General features: G+C 33.0%; 1 long non-coding RNA gene across 1 annotated transcript in view; it reads left to right on the top strand.

The window, feature by feature from the left end:
* Window positions 1-17,796: 17,796 nt before the first annotated feature.
* Window positions 17,797-20,178, top strand: part of LOC125055221 — a 29,519-nt gene continuing 27,137 nt past the window's right edge. Inside the window, exon 1 of the long non-coding RNA XR_007117832.1 lies at window positions 17,797-17,987. This is a non-coding gene — a long non-coding RNA (uncharacterized LOC125055221). The remainder of the gene's footprint in view (window positions 17,988-20,178) is intronic.

Genomic DNA, 20,178 nt, shown 5'->3' on the forward strand with positions numbered 1-20,178 from the left:
TGCCGAAAATGGTGTCCATGGCTGGGTATGGCTGAGGATGACAAGCAGAAGACAGTAAAAGTTGTAGGTGAGTCCAGGATTGTATTATTTTCTTTTTTTAATCTAACAAGCAGTATAAACCGCTAGTTACGAGTTGCTAGACATAAAAGGCCGCTACTTAATAATTTGCTTTACAACTAATGACGGAAACAGCCACAGAAATGTATCTGCTCTCATTTGTGGTATAGGACTGAAGACACATTATAAACTCAAATTATAAACTTGACGAATACTTAAATGATCCTAATCCTTGAGATTGATTGGGTAGCTCCAGTTCAAACAATTTGTACTCAAAACTTAGCGATTAAAAAGAGTGGCGTAAAGTTTCTTGCCAGTTCTTCTTTCCCGCTCTACGCCCTTGACTTGCGAACTGGTAGTAGGTAAATGTAAATTTAGAATTAATTTAACTTATTTTCTGACGTTCATAAGTGTACTTGTTTACCTATATGAATTTTGAGTTTAAGTTTATCACCAATTTGCGAAATATTCAACTCTTTCTCTTAAAAACGAAGCTCATATTTAAAAAAAACACAAAACAGTTCCTAATACCTCAATGGGCAACGAAGACTGCTTCGCACATTGGCAACGGTCTAGCGAAAACGCACATATTATAAATTAGAACTTCTCCGATTGTAAGTTTCTCTTGACACGAGGAGTGTATTTTTACTTCTGATTTGAAAAGACGAAGGCGGAAGTTACGTAATAGAGATCGACTTCCGAGTAAGCTCCGAATACCGATGACGTGTCTACACGTGTTAGACGTTTTTTTATCGTCTGTTTAAAAAAAATACGTCAATGTTTACTTGACAGATTGTGATGATAACAACGTCTGCTTGATCGAATGGTTCCTGTAAATTTATTCGTTACTAGCTCGCTCCCTTACTTTGTACTTCCATTGGAATTCGGAAACTCACTATTCCATCAAAAAAGTTTTTTTTATAGAACAGGGAGCAGACGGGCAGAAGGCTCACCTGATGTTAAGTGATTCCGCCGCCCATGGACACTCTCAATGGCAGAGGGCTCGCGAGTGCTTTGCCTTTTAAGAATTGGTACGCTCTTTTCTTGAAGGACCTTATGTCGGTAGTTCCACATGGTGGTGGTGCGAAAACTGCCGTAAAAACGCTCAGTTTGTGGAACAACGGACGTCGAGGTGATATGGGTGGAATTGCGTATTCTATATAGTATTCTATTCTAGTATAGAATCTCCCCATAGATATTGATATAAAAAGTTGCATAGGCGTGGAACTCGGCTCGCACTGTAAAAAGTATCTAATCTCGCGTGCCTACTCTACAACATAGTCAGATTATGTGGCTTGACCATCACTATATTCACATGGGCATAACATGACATATTATTTTTGTGTTCTTGTTAAATTGAAAATAATCACAGTGTATCTGAATAACTCTGATTTATAAAAAAAATCACTCAATTTGCTAGCTCGTCACTCTCTTATAAATTCCCTTTCCGCTGCGATGACACTCTTTTCTTGGTAACTATCTTTCTAGATCATTGCATTAATACATTGTTACTAACTGATTTAGTTCCTATGAATCAGGGTTAATATTTATTTATTCCGCTTAGATATACATATACATCCTTATCAAGTTAAAGATTTGTTATAAACAAGCCAGGTAATCTAAAAAAAATTAAGGCGTCTACAATCTGTGGCATTATAAGCTGAAAATAAAATTCCGGTTTTTAAATAATAAAAAAACCGAAGGATCATTCATAGATCAGTTTGAGTTTATATTTCCACTTTAAATGATTCCCTAAAATAAACACGTTGGCATTAAATATAATTAGTAGATATCTATATAATTTTCGAACTCAAAAGACATAAGAAATTGCTTAAATGAACATACTAACAATATTATCTACTAACCTTGTACCCATATATTTTGATTAATCCAAATACCCAAAAAATATGAAAATATGACGTAGTAGATCCTATCAATGACGTAGTAGACGTAGCAATCAACCTTTAAATTTAAAACTCTGTGTTTTAAATATAAAAATCGTTATAAATAACCAAAAGCTAAACAAAGCATATAGATAATTATTACTGAAATGCAAATTGAGGACGAAGTATGTATTCTCTAATATAATATACAGTTATAAATAACATAACCGACAAAAAATTCTATGTATACTTTAAGATATTCAACCAAAAAGCCCTGCCACAAAAAATGGCAACACACGATTGGTCTATGACCATAAAAAAGGACCCTTACCTGTTTTACATAACCTATCCTAGAGGCATAGATAATAGCTATATACGTTATAGCGCTCCCCATTCGTAGAAGAAAAAGAACCGGCCAATGGGCGGGCGTTCCAATTTTGATTTATTTTTGACAGACAGTTTTGGAGGGACGCGTGTGTTTTGCTTTTTATTGCGAGGGACAAGGGACTGTTTCATTAACAGTGTTGCTTTTGTTTTTTAATCGAAATAATTGGATATTAGATACTGTCCTTGAACGCAATACTACAAAATAACGCTTTTGATTAAGTAAAAGCTCTAAGAAATGTTTGTATGTGATATTTACGAATATTTTTAATCAATCAAATATACACTTTTGCAAAAAATCTGACACCTAAGGAAATATATGTTCTAAGGTTGAATTCAGGTAATTGAATCAAATAAAAATTTCACGGTGCTGAGTAATTTAGAGCCACGGGCCGGGCGGTAACTCCTGATATTGGCAGCCAAAAGTTTCCTCCTGACCGTCCCCAAACTACCTTCTACTCCTCTTAAGGAAGATTTCATTTGTGTGAACGACAATTGCAATGGCAATTTTAATCTTAATAATTCACATAATTTAAAAATCGTAAAAAAACTTCTTGCTTTTATTGCCAACACGTCTTATTGTTGTTTCTTAAAGAATTCATTAAAAAAATTATAATTCTTTTCACGCGTATTAATTTACACGATTATAAGTATACTGACTCCGTCACACAATTAAATTTCATTTAATTAAATTAAATCGACCATAGAAGATAAATTTCCTTAGGTGTCCATTTTTTAAAGAGTTTTCACTTCTAGTAGGTAAGCAATTTATTGATAGAGTTTAATTAGTGATTTATAATTGGGCACATGCCTTAATGACGATATTTAATTAAAAGCAGTGAATAAATTAGTATAAAACAAAATAAATTGAATAGGACTTTTGATAATATGCAAATTTAGGTGTCCTTGCGCTTATCTTCGGATAGCGATAATCGCCGATAGGCTATCTAGGTGATCTAGATATTTCAATCTATATTAGTCCATGCCAACATAGCACTAAGAATGTGCTTTTAAATAAGCTACTCTATCCATAGAGAGGGAACACTAATTGTGTCTGTTATATTATGGATCTGGCAGTAAATGCAAATTTAGACTTATTTTAATTAAGTTACCTAGATGAATTAATATATTTTAGTAGATATCTGAGATTAGATCTCTCTTTCTCGCAATCTATGTCGAAGGTCCGATAAATCAACGACAATACGAAGTCGCCTGTCGAAGTAAAAATAATATTTTTTTTTGTTTTGAAGTTTGAAACAATTTGTAAGTGTTTGAAATTTGACATAAATGCGCCATCTTTTTATGCCATTTGCCAAGATTGCTTGGTACATTTTTTCGTTCGGAGAGCTGGATGAAATTATAATTTTGAACCTGTAATCCTTATAGTTAATTTTTTGGGTGTAACCGTGTCCTAGCATCCGATTACGATTTAACATTGATTTATGGGACACTTGTATATTTATGGCAATTGTATTTTTGGTTATACAGTCAAAACCGGTTATAACGACATTGAAGGGACCGATAGTTGCCGACGTTATATCCGATAGTCGTTATAAGCAATGTCATATACACAAGTACAGTATATATGTATGTACAGTATATATGTATGTACATAGTTATGTTATCATAGTTATCGATCTAGAATAGGTAGGTATGGGTTATAATATGGTATGTTAATATTATAATATGTTAACAAGTCAAAAAAGAAACAAAAATATTTATTACGAAATAATTAGGTACAAAAGTAATCAGTCATTTTGGTCTGTTTTTTTTTTAGCCCAGTCTCAAATATTTTTTGCATTTTACGTTTCATACTCCTCAAAGTATGAGTATCACCAGTATCAAACTGTTCGTTAAAGGCAACAAATTTTTGCAAAATTGTTACAGCTTTAAGAGCCTCCGAAATCGTTGTTGGCTGAAACTGTTCGTTGGGAGAAAGTGCGTAGGTAATAATATGCCTAAATATTCATTCAATGCTTATAAATAAGATTTAAAATCGTTTGTATTGTTTTGTTTTGCTGAGACAAGAAGCGGTTGGTCGTTATAGTCGATGAATATCGATAAAATTTCGTCGTTGTAAGCGATATGTCGCTATATCCGATGTTGTTATAAGCGGTTTGTTTACTGAATAGTTTAATAGGGATTCGGACGGGACCATACAATCTGGTTGTAATAACCGATAGGTCGTTGTAAACGATGTCGTTATAAACGGTTTTGACTGTAGTTGATAATTACCTACATGAAACCATATAACGATATTATGCGAATAAGGTGTAGGTACTTTATTAGTAATTAAAAAAATCGATTCGATTATGATTACACATTAGCCGAAGCACTCATGATCGTGAGTTTATTAAATTCCAAAGCCACTTAGCCAATTCAATCAAAATGAAGAATTTTGTTCATTTGCCAAAAAATTTATCTTAACATTTCTTAAAGAGCGGAGCCTCTTTACGATTGCAATAAAAATATACATTGTACGAAATCTTCGAGGCATTCATTAAATTAATTTATATGCAAAACTTGTACGAGTAGGTACCTAGATGATTATTATTGTTTCGACAGGAATTCAATGCACACTCTGCACTTAATAAACCAAACGCTGCCCACTAAACTTGTACAATTCACCACATTTTGTGTATTCATTTATACATTCGGCTAATTCCAAGGTTCCAATCTATTTCAAAATCCATCAATCGATGACTACCTACCTATAGCATTCATACCTATTAGCGTAATGATTTCCGGATTTTTCAATTATATAAATATTTCAAATATGTTATCAATCAATAAATTCATAAAATAATATTATTTAACACACTACTTCGGTGGTTAGATTCAGTAGTAGTAGAGTAGTAGAGGCCCAACGCTACTAGGGTATGTCACAAACGTATTGGAGTTTGACATCTCGTAGATCTATTTATAGATAGATAGATGTACTTATTATACATACTGTAAAACGCAGATCAATCTTGTACTCGTACCATGCCAGAAATAATTTAATTAATAAATAAAGGCGTAGCCGTCAACGTGGCATTTGGATCAGAATACTCGATTCTGGGTTCGATTCCTGACGATGCAGTGATTGTTTTGAGTAAAGCGAAGGCTTATACGTGTAACCGAAGTAAAATGAAATGTATTTGTATTAGTGTTAGTCTGTTCTGGCAACGATATTCATGTTGATGGTAATTTACTTTAAAAAAAGTATATATACATATATATATAATATGCCAATGCATATAAAATTAAAACTTGTATATATACGATTAGGGCTTGTCCATATACGTTAGTAAGTTATAGGAACCCGGATGGTCTAAAATATTAGTTTAGTAAACCCGTTTTTGCTCCATCTAGAAGATTTCGCAGGTCAATGACCCGACGATTCAATTCTGCCTGGATTTCGATAGTCAGCGACTAGAGTGAGATGGTTATATGGTCGTTGCACGAGAATGACGGGGACGAAAGAAAGGCTTCCTATGTCTGGGCGTCTCGGTGTTGTATGGCCCGAGTTAAAGCGAACCCATTCAAAAATCGTAAAGTATTTTTATTTAGGTACCCACTTCAAATAAAATTTCGCTTAAGACTGTTCTATTATTACGCGTTTATTTCGTTACATAAAACCTTTTTACACATCTTAAAGTACCTACATTAACTATATTTAATTTAATTTCTGGTTTCTAGAAAATAAAATTAATATATTTTTGTTTTATTACGTCTCATGTTAAAATAATAATGATGAATTGCTAAAATGTAGATACGCACGCTGATGAACGACAGCATCTTATTAAAATATCTGTTATGTTTTCTATTGTCAGGACAAGGTAAAGGGAATTAACTGCAAAGTATGGAAATCTTACAAACAGAATATTGACGGTATTAATTGAGATTCCATGCTCACTGCTCTTCTTTTCAGCTTTGCCCATTTCAATGATGATAATCCTGTTAGTTATGTCTGGACTTTAAAAGAGACTGTGACCTCTGAGTTTGTTTCGGCGTTTCTTCTCAGAGTAGTCAGATAGGAAACGTCGATCTCATCTAGTTTAAAAAAAAAAATGTTTGACGTGTAAAAGTGTTTGTAAAAACCTACTTACAGAAATAAATCATTTATCATTTATAAAGAGAAAATTGTTGTATAGACACTATAACAACTTCGTAGCGTGCTTTATTCATAATGCAATGCATATACATTTTATATAATAAAGTGTAAAAAATACCTATTAAACATTGAACATTAAGATAATAAGTGATACATAAGTGTTCAAATCTACTATAAGTGTCTACTGTCTACGTCTACTAGACCATATGATCTTTCGTCACCCATTCTAGAAATAGAAGGTGCCCCTGGTATCATAGCAAAGTGGCGATTAAATTTAAAATCAATAAATATAAATGATTTACATAAAATGAATTTAAACAATGCGAATATTTTCTTATCGGTAGTGAGAAAATTGGTGTTTATTATCAGAACACAACGATAACGATTGATTTGACTTTCATACCACCTGATTGTCATTTCTAGGTAAAGGTCGTCCCATCTAGGTCACATTCATGATTATTAACTACACTTTTTACATCGTGATCTAAATGTTTAGTGTTAAAAGGGACGAGTGATTGTTGTTTACGTAGGTGTACCTACTTTACTAGATTTTCACTGCGGCGTTTCTCACTTCAATTTAGATTTTACCCATGTTTGAATCTATCATGATTCATGACAAGTGTATTTAGATATTTAGTAGTCGTTCTTAGCATTTTCCTAAGAAAAGTAGTTTCGCTCTCCAGACATATTTCCAACCGAGACCTGTCGAGAATAAAAACACAAGTAAGTTTTTAAAGTAACGAGAAATTATTATGTGTACCACAGATGCTGCCAGATTTCATGATCGAACCTATTTTTATGTAAAAAAAGTTGTGTATAAAAATACTTTTATCTGTGCCTGTAGTAAAGCATCCGCAATATTTCAAGATAGTGTATATTATATAAGACGTATAAATGTTACCGATTGCGCATAAAAAATAGAGTAATATTTAGTTGTGAGTTAGTGGCGTTATGATAAAACCGCTCTGTTTGGCACCACACTGCAGACGGTCTGTCGATCCGGTCGTTGAACTAAGGCTGAGTTTCCGCACAAGGCTCTATATATATGTCTGTCTGTGAATTACTACTATATCACTGCGCTACTGCTGTTTTGGCTGCAGGTTTGGTCTAACTTTTAACGTGGATTCGTTTGGAAAATTAAAATTGAATTCACTTCACTTAATAATAAAACTTTTTATATATTTTTTGCATTCTTTCATGTATTTTAATACCGGAGTGTATTGGGTAATTTAAAGAAAATAAGGCTCAAAACTTCATATTTAATAAGGATACGAACTAAATTAATAATAAGATAAAACTATATCAGATTTGTTGAAGGTAGTAGATACTCCATGATGATAAGTCTATATCCCTTAACATTTTAAAGGACGTCTGCGAGTCACGCTACGCCCAAAAGGCATTTTTCCATATTGAGTGACATCACTCAATTGAAAACTATTACAAGCTACTCGAACCTAAGACCTTCGACTGTAAGGTATGGAATAAACCAATAGCTTCACCAACTATTTTGGTGAGCAGTAAATGTATAAGATACCAATACCACTAATGAGAATTAAATTAGTAGAAAAATACATAAAATGAAAACGATTTTCTACGACACTGTTGTGATTGAACAGTTTATCCGATTTTGGTATATTTTGAATTTTTCTATTTTTATTTCCGAAATCGTGGAAAATGAAGCCGTCTGAAAACTTTGCGTTTGGCATTATTGAAGTGGAGTCTCATTTTAGCATTTTCATTTCGTGCAATAGATAAGCCAAATGGTTGGATACAATTTCATGATAATTTCGCCTTAACAATATGTTGATTAAAATTAGATTTGTGAATAGTAACAATTTTAATATTTTCAACGAATTATATAATTAGCTACATAAACCTTTAGGTGTAAACCTTACCATGATAACATTTTTTTTTAAATTAATAACTGTCAACATAGACATAGACATAGACACCTATAATACTCAAACTCAAACTCAAACTCATTATATATATTTTCTCTACAGTCCCAACAAACCTTTATTAGATAATACAATATCATAGGGTATTATTATATTTGATTGTTTTATTGAATTGTTGTCATAAATTATTTGTATGATTAGTAGATACTATTCTTTAATAATCACACGTTTAAAGTTTTTAAATCAAATTATATTTTAAATACATAATACATTTCTCTATAATTTAAGTAATTTAATAATATGCGTATTGATAATCTCTAGAACACCAATTATTGTCCTATTAAAAAAACGTAAACAGAAAGCGATTCCAGAAACCAGCTCAAAGCTTAGACGCACGTAGCAACAGCAATACATTATACACCCCACTGTCTTACCTCACCAAGGCCTTTGGCAGTGCGACACTCGAAAATCTCTTTTATTTTGTATGAGAGAGAGTCCAAAATCTGATTGCAAAATCGCCATTTCACTTACAAGCATAAAACTGGTCGGAGAATAATTGATAAGCGTACAAGTTTTGGATTTTTTATTTGTTTTTTCATGCGGAGTATCTCAAGGCGATGCTCTGGGCCCACGACCTTGATGGGGGTTGGAAAGAGTTTAAATACTGCTTTTATCGGATTAAGACGATGTTGAATTGCAATATATACTTGAATACAAATATATACAATATTTATAAAACATACATTATACAACTAAATTGCGTATACATGATTATTATTATTAGGTAATTGTTTTTAATTTTAAATGTCTCCAGGAATTATTATAATTTAAAAGGAAATTGTACAAAATTAATAGGAATTTGCTCGTAATTTAATTTATAATAAATTCTGTTTTTTAAAAAGCTATAGAAGAAACAGTTGCATTGTTACATTTTTTTATTATTTATTAACAGATATGTATTACAATAGGTGTGTGTGGTGTTTGACAATACAGTACTTATGTTACAATTATAATTAAGAGGTACAATCAAAAGGCTACGATGGCCTAAGTGTCAAACGCTAGGTTTATTTTAGGCACTAGAGAGATCTAGAATTGAATTTATGCAGGATGCATAATTTCGTCAGTACTATTGTCCACTGCCATTGGATCTATCTAGCAGTATATGCCAACAGTCACCATACCTCAGTCTCGTACTCGATTAATGCGTGGTTCTTCTGAAAGAACCCGGAAGTTAATAAGGCCATGCCACCTATGCCCAAAGAAGTCTTTTTTGACATACATATTGGAAAATTAAAACAAAAACGTGTATCCAGTCCCATTCTTGTCTTGTCGTACCTACTTTGTCGAGAAATATCATTTGGCAGTTGTTGTGATTTAAACTACATTTAAAATAACTGACCTTACGTCTCTACATTATAATCTGTTACATGTTTGCCTGAATTGTTTCCATTTTACCGATTCTCCTTCACGACAGTACAGTCCATTGCAACAACGTTAATATCTCGAGTGCATTCATGGCCACAAGGTGAAGGGTTATCGTGGTGATAACGTGTACTTGCCGGTTCGCTATTAGCCAACAACATATGACCAATAGCTAGGCATGTATAAAGTGTTGCCCCCTCAATCTTATCTATTAACTCTTTTTAAAGCATTCAACGATTTTTTTATGTTAAACATTGGATAATAGCTTACTGGGCCACATATTGCTGCCTCTTTCTCAGGACAGGACGCGTCATGATACTGACGGCCAAGCTCTCTTAATGAAAAACGTCCTATGTTTGTCAAAATCCAATATCATTATTAAATATATGCAATATGTAAATACATTTTCTTTTATGATATTATGAAAACTATGTGGATTAAAAGACTTGAATTGAATAGATTACCCGAGTGAAGCAAGTGAGAGTGCCCAGACTCTTAGAAGACAATCGGGAGAGATAGTGAAACTAAAGTGATGCCTCACCGCCCACCGGTGATGGAAACAAATATTAACAGGTTCTAAAAGTTGTCGCTCATAGGACCAAATATTGAAAGGCTGTAATGATGATGATGCGCTTCTAGAATTAGTATACATTATTGCACAGCCCTGATTCAAACGTACGATCAAGATTGAGAGTAGGTAACTTACAACATATTGAAACCTTTATATAGAAACAAAGCAATTAGTTCCTGGTTTATATGTTATGGATCCAGCCTCTTAAACAGTCATAACTTTAACTCCTCATCTGCACTCCACAGCGAACCTACACTTTTGATACCTTGGGCCGCCTTTCGTCAACAAATGTTGTGTTGTCTACTGGCACCAGTAGGCCAACACTGCTGTCCCAAAAAATATAAAAGTAAATTTATCTCAACATTTTGCTTATTTAGCCGTGAATTTGGACATAAAGTTCCCTACTCCTGAACACCTAAGCAGGCCTGTTGTGGTTTGGTTGTAGAAGATAATATTTAAAAACGAAATCAAATAAATTGTCTATAGAAGGTTGGGGATACTGAGAGACGAATGTATGATGCTTTTGTTTTTTATTTACGTACCTATACAGAGTAATAAAGTTTTTTAGTAGTTAAAGCTAGTGTGTACGAGGGAGTACAATTATTGCTTGGCACATATTCTGTAAGTAAATAAAATAAATAAAATATTAATATTTATATAATTATACAATGTGGAAAATATATTTATTCATTCAAATATATCTACCTAACTTATATGAATATAACTTTATTATTAGTAATAGACCAAAAAAAAAATTAAATGTGATCGAAGTTTAAGGTCTGGGCGACCCCAGTTAACTAAAAGTACCTGTAGAGATATTATAAAGAAAGATTATTAATTTATACATTTAAAATTCTGAGAAAACGGGCAGTTTGGCAATACGAATTGCGAAGATCAATTTACTACTAAAATTACTTGTATTGTCTCCATTGAAACCTTACACTATAAAAGACTCTACACAATATTTTGTTTAAACCTATAACTTACCTTTCAGTACTAATAGTGTAGCTAAATAGTGTCTACGAATTAAACGGTTGTCACAGAGTTAGGGTGATTAAGAGATTTTTTAAATAAATGCTAATTTGTAAATTTTCGGACTGGTACAAGTATGGTGGGTGTAAAATGGAGAGTGAACAATCTGGAATCAGTCAAGGCATTTCAGAAAAGTACGACATTCAGTTATGGAGACCACCAGAAGAAGTAAAATTTCTGCCTGCTTATCCCCGAGATGACAATTTTAACTCACCACGACCTTCTCTATGTCACCTTTAAACCAGCTAAACAGAAGTTATGGGTGGCTTTAGTCGAATAGGCCATCAATGCCTGCTCGGTTATGCATTCAAAATTGACTGGAGTACAATTGCTTTCTCATTTGTTGTGAGTTTGTTCAATTGCTTTCCTCGATGATAAAATTGTGTTAATCACATCTTCCATCACCGACCTCTTTGACAAGGACGCCCCAGTTGTTAAACTCAAACATTTACCTGCTTCCTGGACCTCTGATGAGATCAAAACAATTCATCAGAAAAACAGGGCCATAGCAAAAATGAGAACTGCTAAATCTGACGCGAAAATTATAAAGGCGTTCGTCGGTTGATGCTAATTTAACCACTAAATTTATCTTAAAAATAAAATAAAATTCTTAGGTCCCTATAATATATATGACACTCCTCTGAAAGATGCATTTTAGAAATTACTTCTCGAAGTTCATCCTTTTTCGCCAAGTCAATTATGATCTTGTGAGTTGTAAAAAACGCTCCCTGAAACGATACGTTTGCTTACCTCTCTAACGTCTTTTAAAGTCTTCTAGTCTAGTCGACAAGTTGAAAATGGAACAAAATAGAGATACTGCTCCTAAAATTATGTGCGATAGCTCATTGGATCCGGAATGACGTCTAGAAAAATGTGCTAAAAGCGTGTATTAGCACATAAAAAATTGCAAAAGTTATAGACAATTAAAGATGAAAAAAAAATGGCATTTAGTTTTTTGCCAATATTTAATAAACTATTAATATTTAAGAAATTTCAAATAAAGATTCTGAAAGAGGAGGAAATTTCCAATAAAAAACTCCGGACTCCCGGAACTCTATCTCCATTATTTATAGTTTTAATTTAACGCTGAAAATAGGTCTGCGCGTGACATTTTTAGGATTCGCGCGTGGCGTCAAAAGCGAGTACGGCACATTAATTAATTTATTTAAGGTATTGAATTTTTTTTTTTTAATTTGAAAAAATTATGGTGTGTTCTGAACACTATAATTAATTTATTCCCGTTGAAAATTTTACTTAAAGTTAATTTTTCAACCAGTTAAATAATTGTTAACTAACGACCATATATAACAATAGAAAATTAAAAAAAACGATTATAAACAATTAAAAATTGTTATTAAGGAAAATTTTTTTTTAAAAATCATAAAATTTTTAATGTAATAAAGTTGTGTGAAATTTTTTTTTAAAAATATTGATTTAATCAATTTGTTAAAAAAAAAATTATCAACAAATGGCGGGAATTTTTTTTTTTGCAAATCAATAAATATCTTGTATTAATAAAAAAACTATTATATGATGATTTAGAAAAAAAAATTTTTTTTAACAACATTACATGGATTTTTAAGTTTTCGTTTAAGTAAAAAAATTGTTATAAACAAAGTATAAATATTTTTTTAACTTTTATGGCACGATCTTGTTAAGTATGTATGTAAGAAAGGCTCTACGAAGCGAAATATTTTTACGACCATTATTTAAACATTTTTTTTTCACTTACAATTAAGACGGTCGTTCGAGAAAATTTCGTTAGTTAACAATTATTTAACTTGTTGAAAAATTAACTTTAAGTAAAATTTTCAACGGGAATAAATTAATTATAGTGTTCAGAACACACCATAATTTTTTCAAATTTAAAAAAAAAATTCAATACCTTATATAAATTAATTAATGTGCCGTACTCGCTTTTGACGCCACGCGCGAATCCTAAAAATGTCACGCGCAGACCTATTTTCAGCGTTAAATTAAAACTATAAATAATGGAGATAGAGTTCCGGGAGTTAGGAGTTTTCTATTGGAAATTTCCTCCTCTTTCAGAATCTTTATTTGAAATTTCTTAAATATTAATAGTTTATTAAATATTGGCATCATCTTTAATTGTCTATAACTTTTGCAATTTTTTATGTGCTAATACACGCTTTTAGCACATTTTTCTAGACGTCATTCCGGATCCAATGAGCTATCGCACATAATTTTAAGAGCAGTATCTCTATTTTGTTCCATTTTCAACTTGTCGACTAGACTATTCTACATAAACACCCCTTCAGCACTTGACAATTATGACAAGACAAAACTTTTTTGACAACCCATGTGTTTTCTCATTAATTTTTATTGCATATTGGAAACTAGCTAGCATTAAGTGTGATTAATGATTTATTTTAAATTTTTCATTTTATTTCAGTTTAGTAATTGTATAATTTTTCATCATTACTTGTAATTTTTTTTTTGTTTATTTAGTTATTCACTTCTAGTAGTCTTTTGATTTCCTACTAGGGTTGCCTGAAAGAGATCGCTAGCGTTCTAGCGATAAGGACGCCTGTTGTTCTTCTAGTAATTTATGTTTTTATCTTTAGTTTTATGCAACGACGATTTCATTAAATTAAATAAAAAAGCCTGAGAAAAGAGGTATAAGAAAGCAAGCAACAAGCAACAAATCAGCAAGTTGTCTATTCTTTTTGACAAGGGGAGGAGAGGAAAAGGAAAAAGTTAGGGAGTAAGGCCCGGGCCTGAATGCATAGCATTTAGATTTAATATTTGTACGTTGTAGGAGTGAGTAAAAGTCTTCTGGAGCGAGAATAATTTTTTAACAAGCTTGTGTTACCATGTCTTTTGTGTTTTGTTATTAGGAGAAAATTAAAGGAAGCAATGTAGTCTACAGATGAAAAAGGGTAATAGATGACTCTGATTTCGAGAATTTTAGATTTGAATAGAAAAACTTCAATAAAAAGACGCTCATCTGCATTGCTTGGTGGGGGCTGTGGCGATGAGTGGTGGAGAAGGAGATGTAAGACCGCAAGTTAATTTCTGCCGCCACGCGTGCAGAGTCAGTTATTTCCAATTAAATTGTAACAGGGAAGAGAGATAGTAACAGAGGAGTGGGTAGAAACCATGTTTCAGAAATAAGAAGTGTCTTTTGAGAAAACGTAAGCAGATCTGCTTGATTCCCTTAAATACTTTGAGCGTTGACCAAAAACTATACAAAACAACACAAAAAAAGGCCAAGAAATTATTTTTATGGTTACAATAACACCATTAAATGTAATCATCAGCTTACTTTATATAAAAAATATATTTTAAAACAATAGATGTAATAATAGCTCTTGTTTGTTTTTGTTGAATTAAAATACAATCATTAAAATAAATAAATCACTGGCGCTACAACCTCTTTAGGTCTTGGCCTCAGATTTCTGAATCTGTTTCATGATATTTTTTTAAATCTCATAGGCAAGTAGGTGATCAGCCTCCAGTGCCTGACACACGCTGTCGACTTTTTGGGTGTAATGCATGTCGGTTTCCTCACGATGTTTTCCTTCACCGTTCGAGCAAATGTTAAATGTGCACATAGAAAGAAAGTCCATTGGTGCACAGCCGGGGATCGAACCTACGACCTCAGGTATGAGAGTCGCACGGTGACGCCACTAGGCCAACACTGCTATAAGATACAATCATTAAGACATAATTTATTTCTAGCTATGCAAAGGGTTCCCCCTTCCGTTGCCAGTATCTTCGGAACCTTACCTAAAGGTACCTACTCCTTTTAATAATATATTTTAGTTACTATATTTTAATTTTAGTTATTGTTCTGTACATTATCTCAGAAATATATTATTTGATTGTTATCTTACGAAGTTTCTGATTAAGATACATATAAATATCCATGTCACGCGACGGAATTCGTCTGAGCATTTTGTCTAATTGAATTGGAGTCTAATTGAATAATTCTCTTGTTAATATGTAATAACTTCAATATGTTTAATTAGTACAGAAGTCTGTTTTATGTGCTGTTTCTAAAGGCCAAACAAGTTTTTGAGAGCACTAGAAAAATTTCGTCAAATTTATGTAAAAGTTTTGTTTACTTAAAAAGATGCTCTACTGGATAGAACAGTACCTAATTTCTTGGTTCGGTGGATGGTTGAATATATAATTTAAAAATAATGATGCTATTGGTACGTACGTATTGTGTAAATGAAGTGACAATTTCGTCTTGAGTAGTGTTAAATATGACAAAATTTACAAAATTAAAAAAAAAAAGTTATTATTAGATATTATTAAGCCTTTATTGCTTACACCCAGTATAATGTAGGTACATAAACATTTGTTTTGGTTACATAACCTAACTTAATCTGGTGATCAGTGTGTCCTGTGCCACATAGGCCTCTTTCAGCTGCTTCCATTATTTTCTAATGTTAGCTCTTCTTGACCAAGTTGTGCCTCCTATTCTCTTTATATCGTCTGCCCATATCTTGCTTTGTCTTCCCCTTTCCTCGTGGTTGCCATAACGTGGTTGTAATAAGTTTTGTCCATTTCAACCTGCTATCTCTCGTCATGTGCCCGGTCTAGTGCCATTTCAATTACCTTATTTTGTTTATAATGGCCTCTACTTTGATCGTTAATCTTATCTCTAGTATTGTCTTTGATTAACATAACCCTTATTGCACATTTAAAGAAAAACGCTTTTTACCGGATTAAAGTTATGTATTATTATAAATTTACAACTATTTGACATAATTTTAAATTTATCCGACGTTTCGCGTGCTTTACAGCGTGCGTGGTCACGGTGACTGAAGACAAAAGATGTTGAATGTCAAAAAGTATCACAGCTGCAGAGAAAGTTGCATTATCTGTATTTATTTCCCCGGAGTTGGTATCGACTAAAAGATGGAGGGTTTTGGCAAAAATGGCTCACGGTGTCCTCTGTTTTCGCGGATTGTTTTTCTTTTTGAGATTTTAATTTGGATATTATTGGATCCCAGGTGTTTGACAATTTTAGGCCGTCTTCTCTATTGAAATTGGGGTGTTTTTTTGATTTCAATGGCTTCGCGTACCAATCTTGGGTACGCGAAGCCATTGAAATCTTGCGATATCTTAATGTTACACCAACCATGCCTCTTTGAAATTTTCTCGACTTTAAAAAATGTTTCTGGCCGTTTGTGACACATGGTAAGATATATTAGTTGAAAACCTTTTTCTTAGCTACCAATGGGAAGTCTTTATTTTTAAGTACTTCTTGTAAGGGACCAAAGTATCTTTCAGGCGCAAGATCTGTTCGGTCTTTAAATTATATTTTTTTGCCCTAGATATTTGATACAGTTACAGTTAAAATTTGAAAATATTCAACGCTTAAATATAATGATATTTTATTCGTATCTCTAACACTGATTGACCCTCTCGAAACTGTCAGAGAAAAAACGTTTTTCCGGTAAACGTACCTAGATCGAATAAAAGCGATCCTATAAGCCTTTCTTTTATGAAATGTAGTGAATAGATTTCGCTTCATTTTTGTAAGCCAGCTTTCTTCTTTTGGCACGTTAAACTGGTAATAATATGGGCTTTCTTAGATAAACATAGGGAGATATAGTAAACTTAATTGTTCAAAACTATCCAGTTTTTTTAAACCGTCTTCACATGTCTCCTTGCTAGAATAACAAAGCAACTCTGGGAACCTCTAAGGGTGACATTTAGCATAAATTATGATTCCGTAGAACTGTGCCATAGAAGCCATGGTGGTTTAAAGTGGCTCTAAGCAGCAAAAGGTTTACCTGTAGTAAGATAGATACCATCGTATCTACTCTCAGTGGTGCGGGGTTTTTACTAACACGTACTGAGAGTCGTTTGTTAAGTTATATTTAATGATTGATTAAGAAATATCATATACTATACGGGATTGTGTATCAAATAATTTATTTTAAGGTCTATTTTTTCTTATAGGGCAATGCAACTAAAGAAATTTTCATGACCTTTCGTTGCTAGCTCTCTATATACTGGGCTTAATAAGTATATAAAGTACGTTTTTGTACCACGTCAAACCAAGCGTCTATGTTAAGTTAGTTTCAGGGGTATTTGGAACAATCTATCAAATATACTTCAAATCGTAAGAAACTGCCGCCGGAAAATACACTTTTCTGATTTTTTTCGCCTCCGTTTCACCTATTCGAGATTAACAATTATAAGAATAACTCGTAATTCTGGATTTTCCTTAACGATGACGGCATCGGCCTAGACTATAACTCTATGTAAGACAGTCTGGAATTTTCTATAATTTCACAATCACAATTTTAACTTATCGTGGTAGCCTTGCAGAGTTCAGACTGTTGCCACGCAGTACATAATACGCTCTCAAATGAAATATAAAACCTTCTTTTCACGTTATAAAGCTTAAAGTCGATTACACCGGCTCGCCTGTGTGCGTAATGCATATGTGTGAGCCCTGCGCGTTGCATCGCGCCCTAGGTCAGTACACTTTAGTGCATCCGTGCGACTGCATCGCCTTTATTCGCAAAAAATCATGAATCAAATCAGATATCATGAAAATCATTCAGGAGTGTTAGAAATGAAAATTCGTTCACATTTTCCCGGTAACAGTGAAAGAAAATGGATACCTCGTCGTCTTTGTCCGACGCCATGTTGTCAACGTAAGTAGCTTTCCAATTTTTGAATTCGGAACATGAACACGCCATTTTGAAAATCGTTTTTTTTATCGAACATCTGCTCGGTTGTTTTCAATTAAGGTAATTGTTTGGCATTTTTCCCAAAGTTTTTTTTTTAATTTAATTCTTCAATTAATTTACTTGTATTAAGGCTGTTTATGAAGTATTGAGTGAGAAAAGCACAAAGGAGGTGTATTTTTAAAACCATTACGTCACAAGAAGTACTTAAGGAGCGCCATATTGAAAATCGGCGTCGACGTCTTACAAAAGAGGTTTACTTATACCTATGATTTTATTATTTTTACACGCAGAAATATAATTTAAAAAAAATAAGGTATATTTGTTGTTAATATTATTTAATGTAAAATATGTAGAGAATTAATTATGTACATAAAAAGATCTTTTGGGTTTTGTTGACACATTGTAAAAGAACTTTAAAATTAAATTTATATTATTACAAATACATGTCTTTGTGTAATTTGTACCAACATTTACATAGCTTCGGTTCGCCCTCTCTTTTTCGTTCATGTAAGAACTGCATAAGACAGGAAATATTATAAATAAAACCGATTAAATCAAAACAACTAAAAATACTTTATTGAAAACAAAATCAATTTATTCTTAACATGGAAAATAAGTAATATTTCTTTTAGTCATTATTCAAGCTGCGGAAAAATATAAAAAAGAAGGGTTTAGGACATAAATTCCTATAAGTTAACTGTTAAACTCTTAACTACTTATAATATAACCATATGACAGCCCAGACAATAAATAACCTGAAATAAAGAACCATGAAACCTGCATAAAAAGTATCTCTCTCTGAAGCTTTTGTAACTTGTGGTTTTCATAAATAAATGATCAGAATAATATTTTGCTCCCATATATTGGCGATTCATTTATTTAATAAGGCACAAAAGATATTTGTATGTAAACGGAAAGATTGGCGCAGAGTCTGCCCTGTGCTCCACAGATTCTGCGCCAGTTTTTGTCATAGACGTATGTAGAAGGGTGGCAAAGTGGGCCGTGCCCACCCCAGTATACTCTAGTGTCCACACCATGATGCTGAGTTACCAATTTAATGTCCCCGGACATCTAAGAAATTCAAATTCTGCGCCCCGAAATATAATAGATACGCTGTGAATATTCATTTAAATATTTTCAATAATTTAACGTTTTTTGTATTGTCTTAAACAACAAAACCTTTTTCAAGGTGAGAGCAACAATGTTTTGAGAAAACAACAACATAATAATGATTTCCTCATTTACACGAACCGATTTATAATTAATTTATAGTTGTATATCATGAATCTCAACTCCTTTTTTCAATATACACAATTAAAACTTGCTGTTACGGTAATGGCATTCATCCTATAATAAACATAGGGTACCTATATATGTCAGACACAAAAGGCTGATCTCCTACTTGTCTATTAAAGAAAATGAAAGACATATCGTTATTGAGCAGGTTGAGCAGTATTGGCTTAGTGGCTTCAGCGTGCGACGCTCATCCCTAAAGCCGTAGTTTCGATCCCTGGCACCAATGGATTTTCTTTCTATGAGCGCATTTAACATTCGCTCGAACGGTGAAGGAAAACATCGTGAGGAAACCGGAGGTCTTAGACCCAAAAAGTCGACGGCGTGTGTCAGGTACTGGAGGCGGATCACCTACTTGCCTATTAGATTGAAAAATGATCACGAAACAGATTCAGAAATCTGAGGCCCAGACCTAAAGAGGTTGTAGCGCCACTGATTTATTTTATTTTATATCGTTATTATATAGAACTTTCGATTATAGAGACTGATTTAAAAAAAAAAAAAAATTTAAAAGTAGGTATGAAGGTAGGACCTAATACATAAGTCCGCTCAGAGGGGGACATGTAGGTATATTATTTCTGAAATAAAAAAAATTTTTTTTCTTTAACCTACATCTTCTCCAATCTGGTATCAGGTAGGCAAGTACGTTGGACTAAGAATGGTATAAAAAGTTTCCTTTCCCTTGACAAATTTCTCAAAATACATTCTTCCTGACACGGCCATGACACTAAATCCCTTATGACCAAGGCTCAGAGCTCTTACTATGTGTTCGCTCGTGTTATCGATCTAATTCTTTTTCGGTTTGCCTTCCTCGTACGATGAGTTATTTACTACAAACATAGATTGAATCGATCCAATGAAA

This window comes from Pieris napi, chromosome 13 (genome assembly GCF_905475465.1).
Source record: "Pieris napi chromosome 13, ilPieNapi1.2, whole genome shotgun sequence".
Taxonomy (NCBI): domain Eukaryota; kingdom Metazoa; phylum Arthropoda; class Insecta; order Lepidoptera; family Pieridae; genus Pieris; species Pieris napi.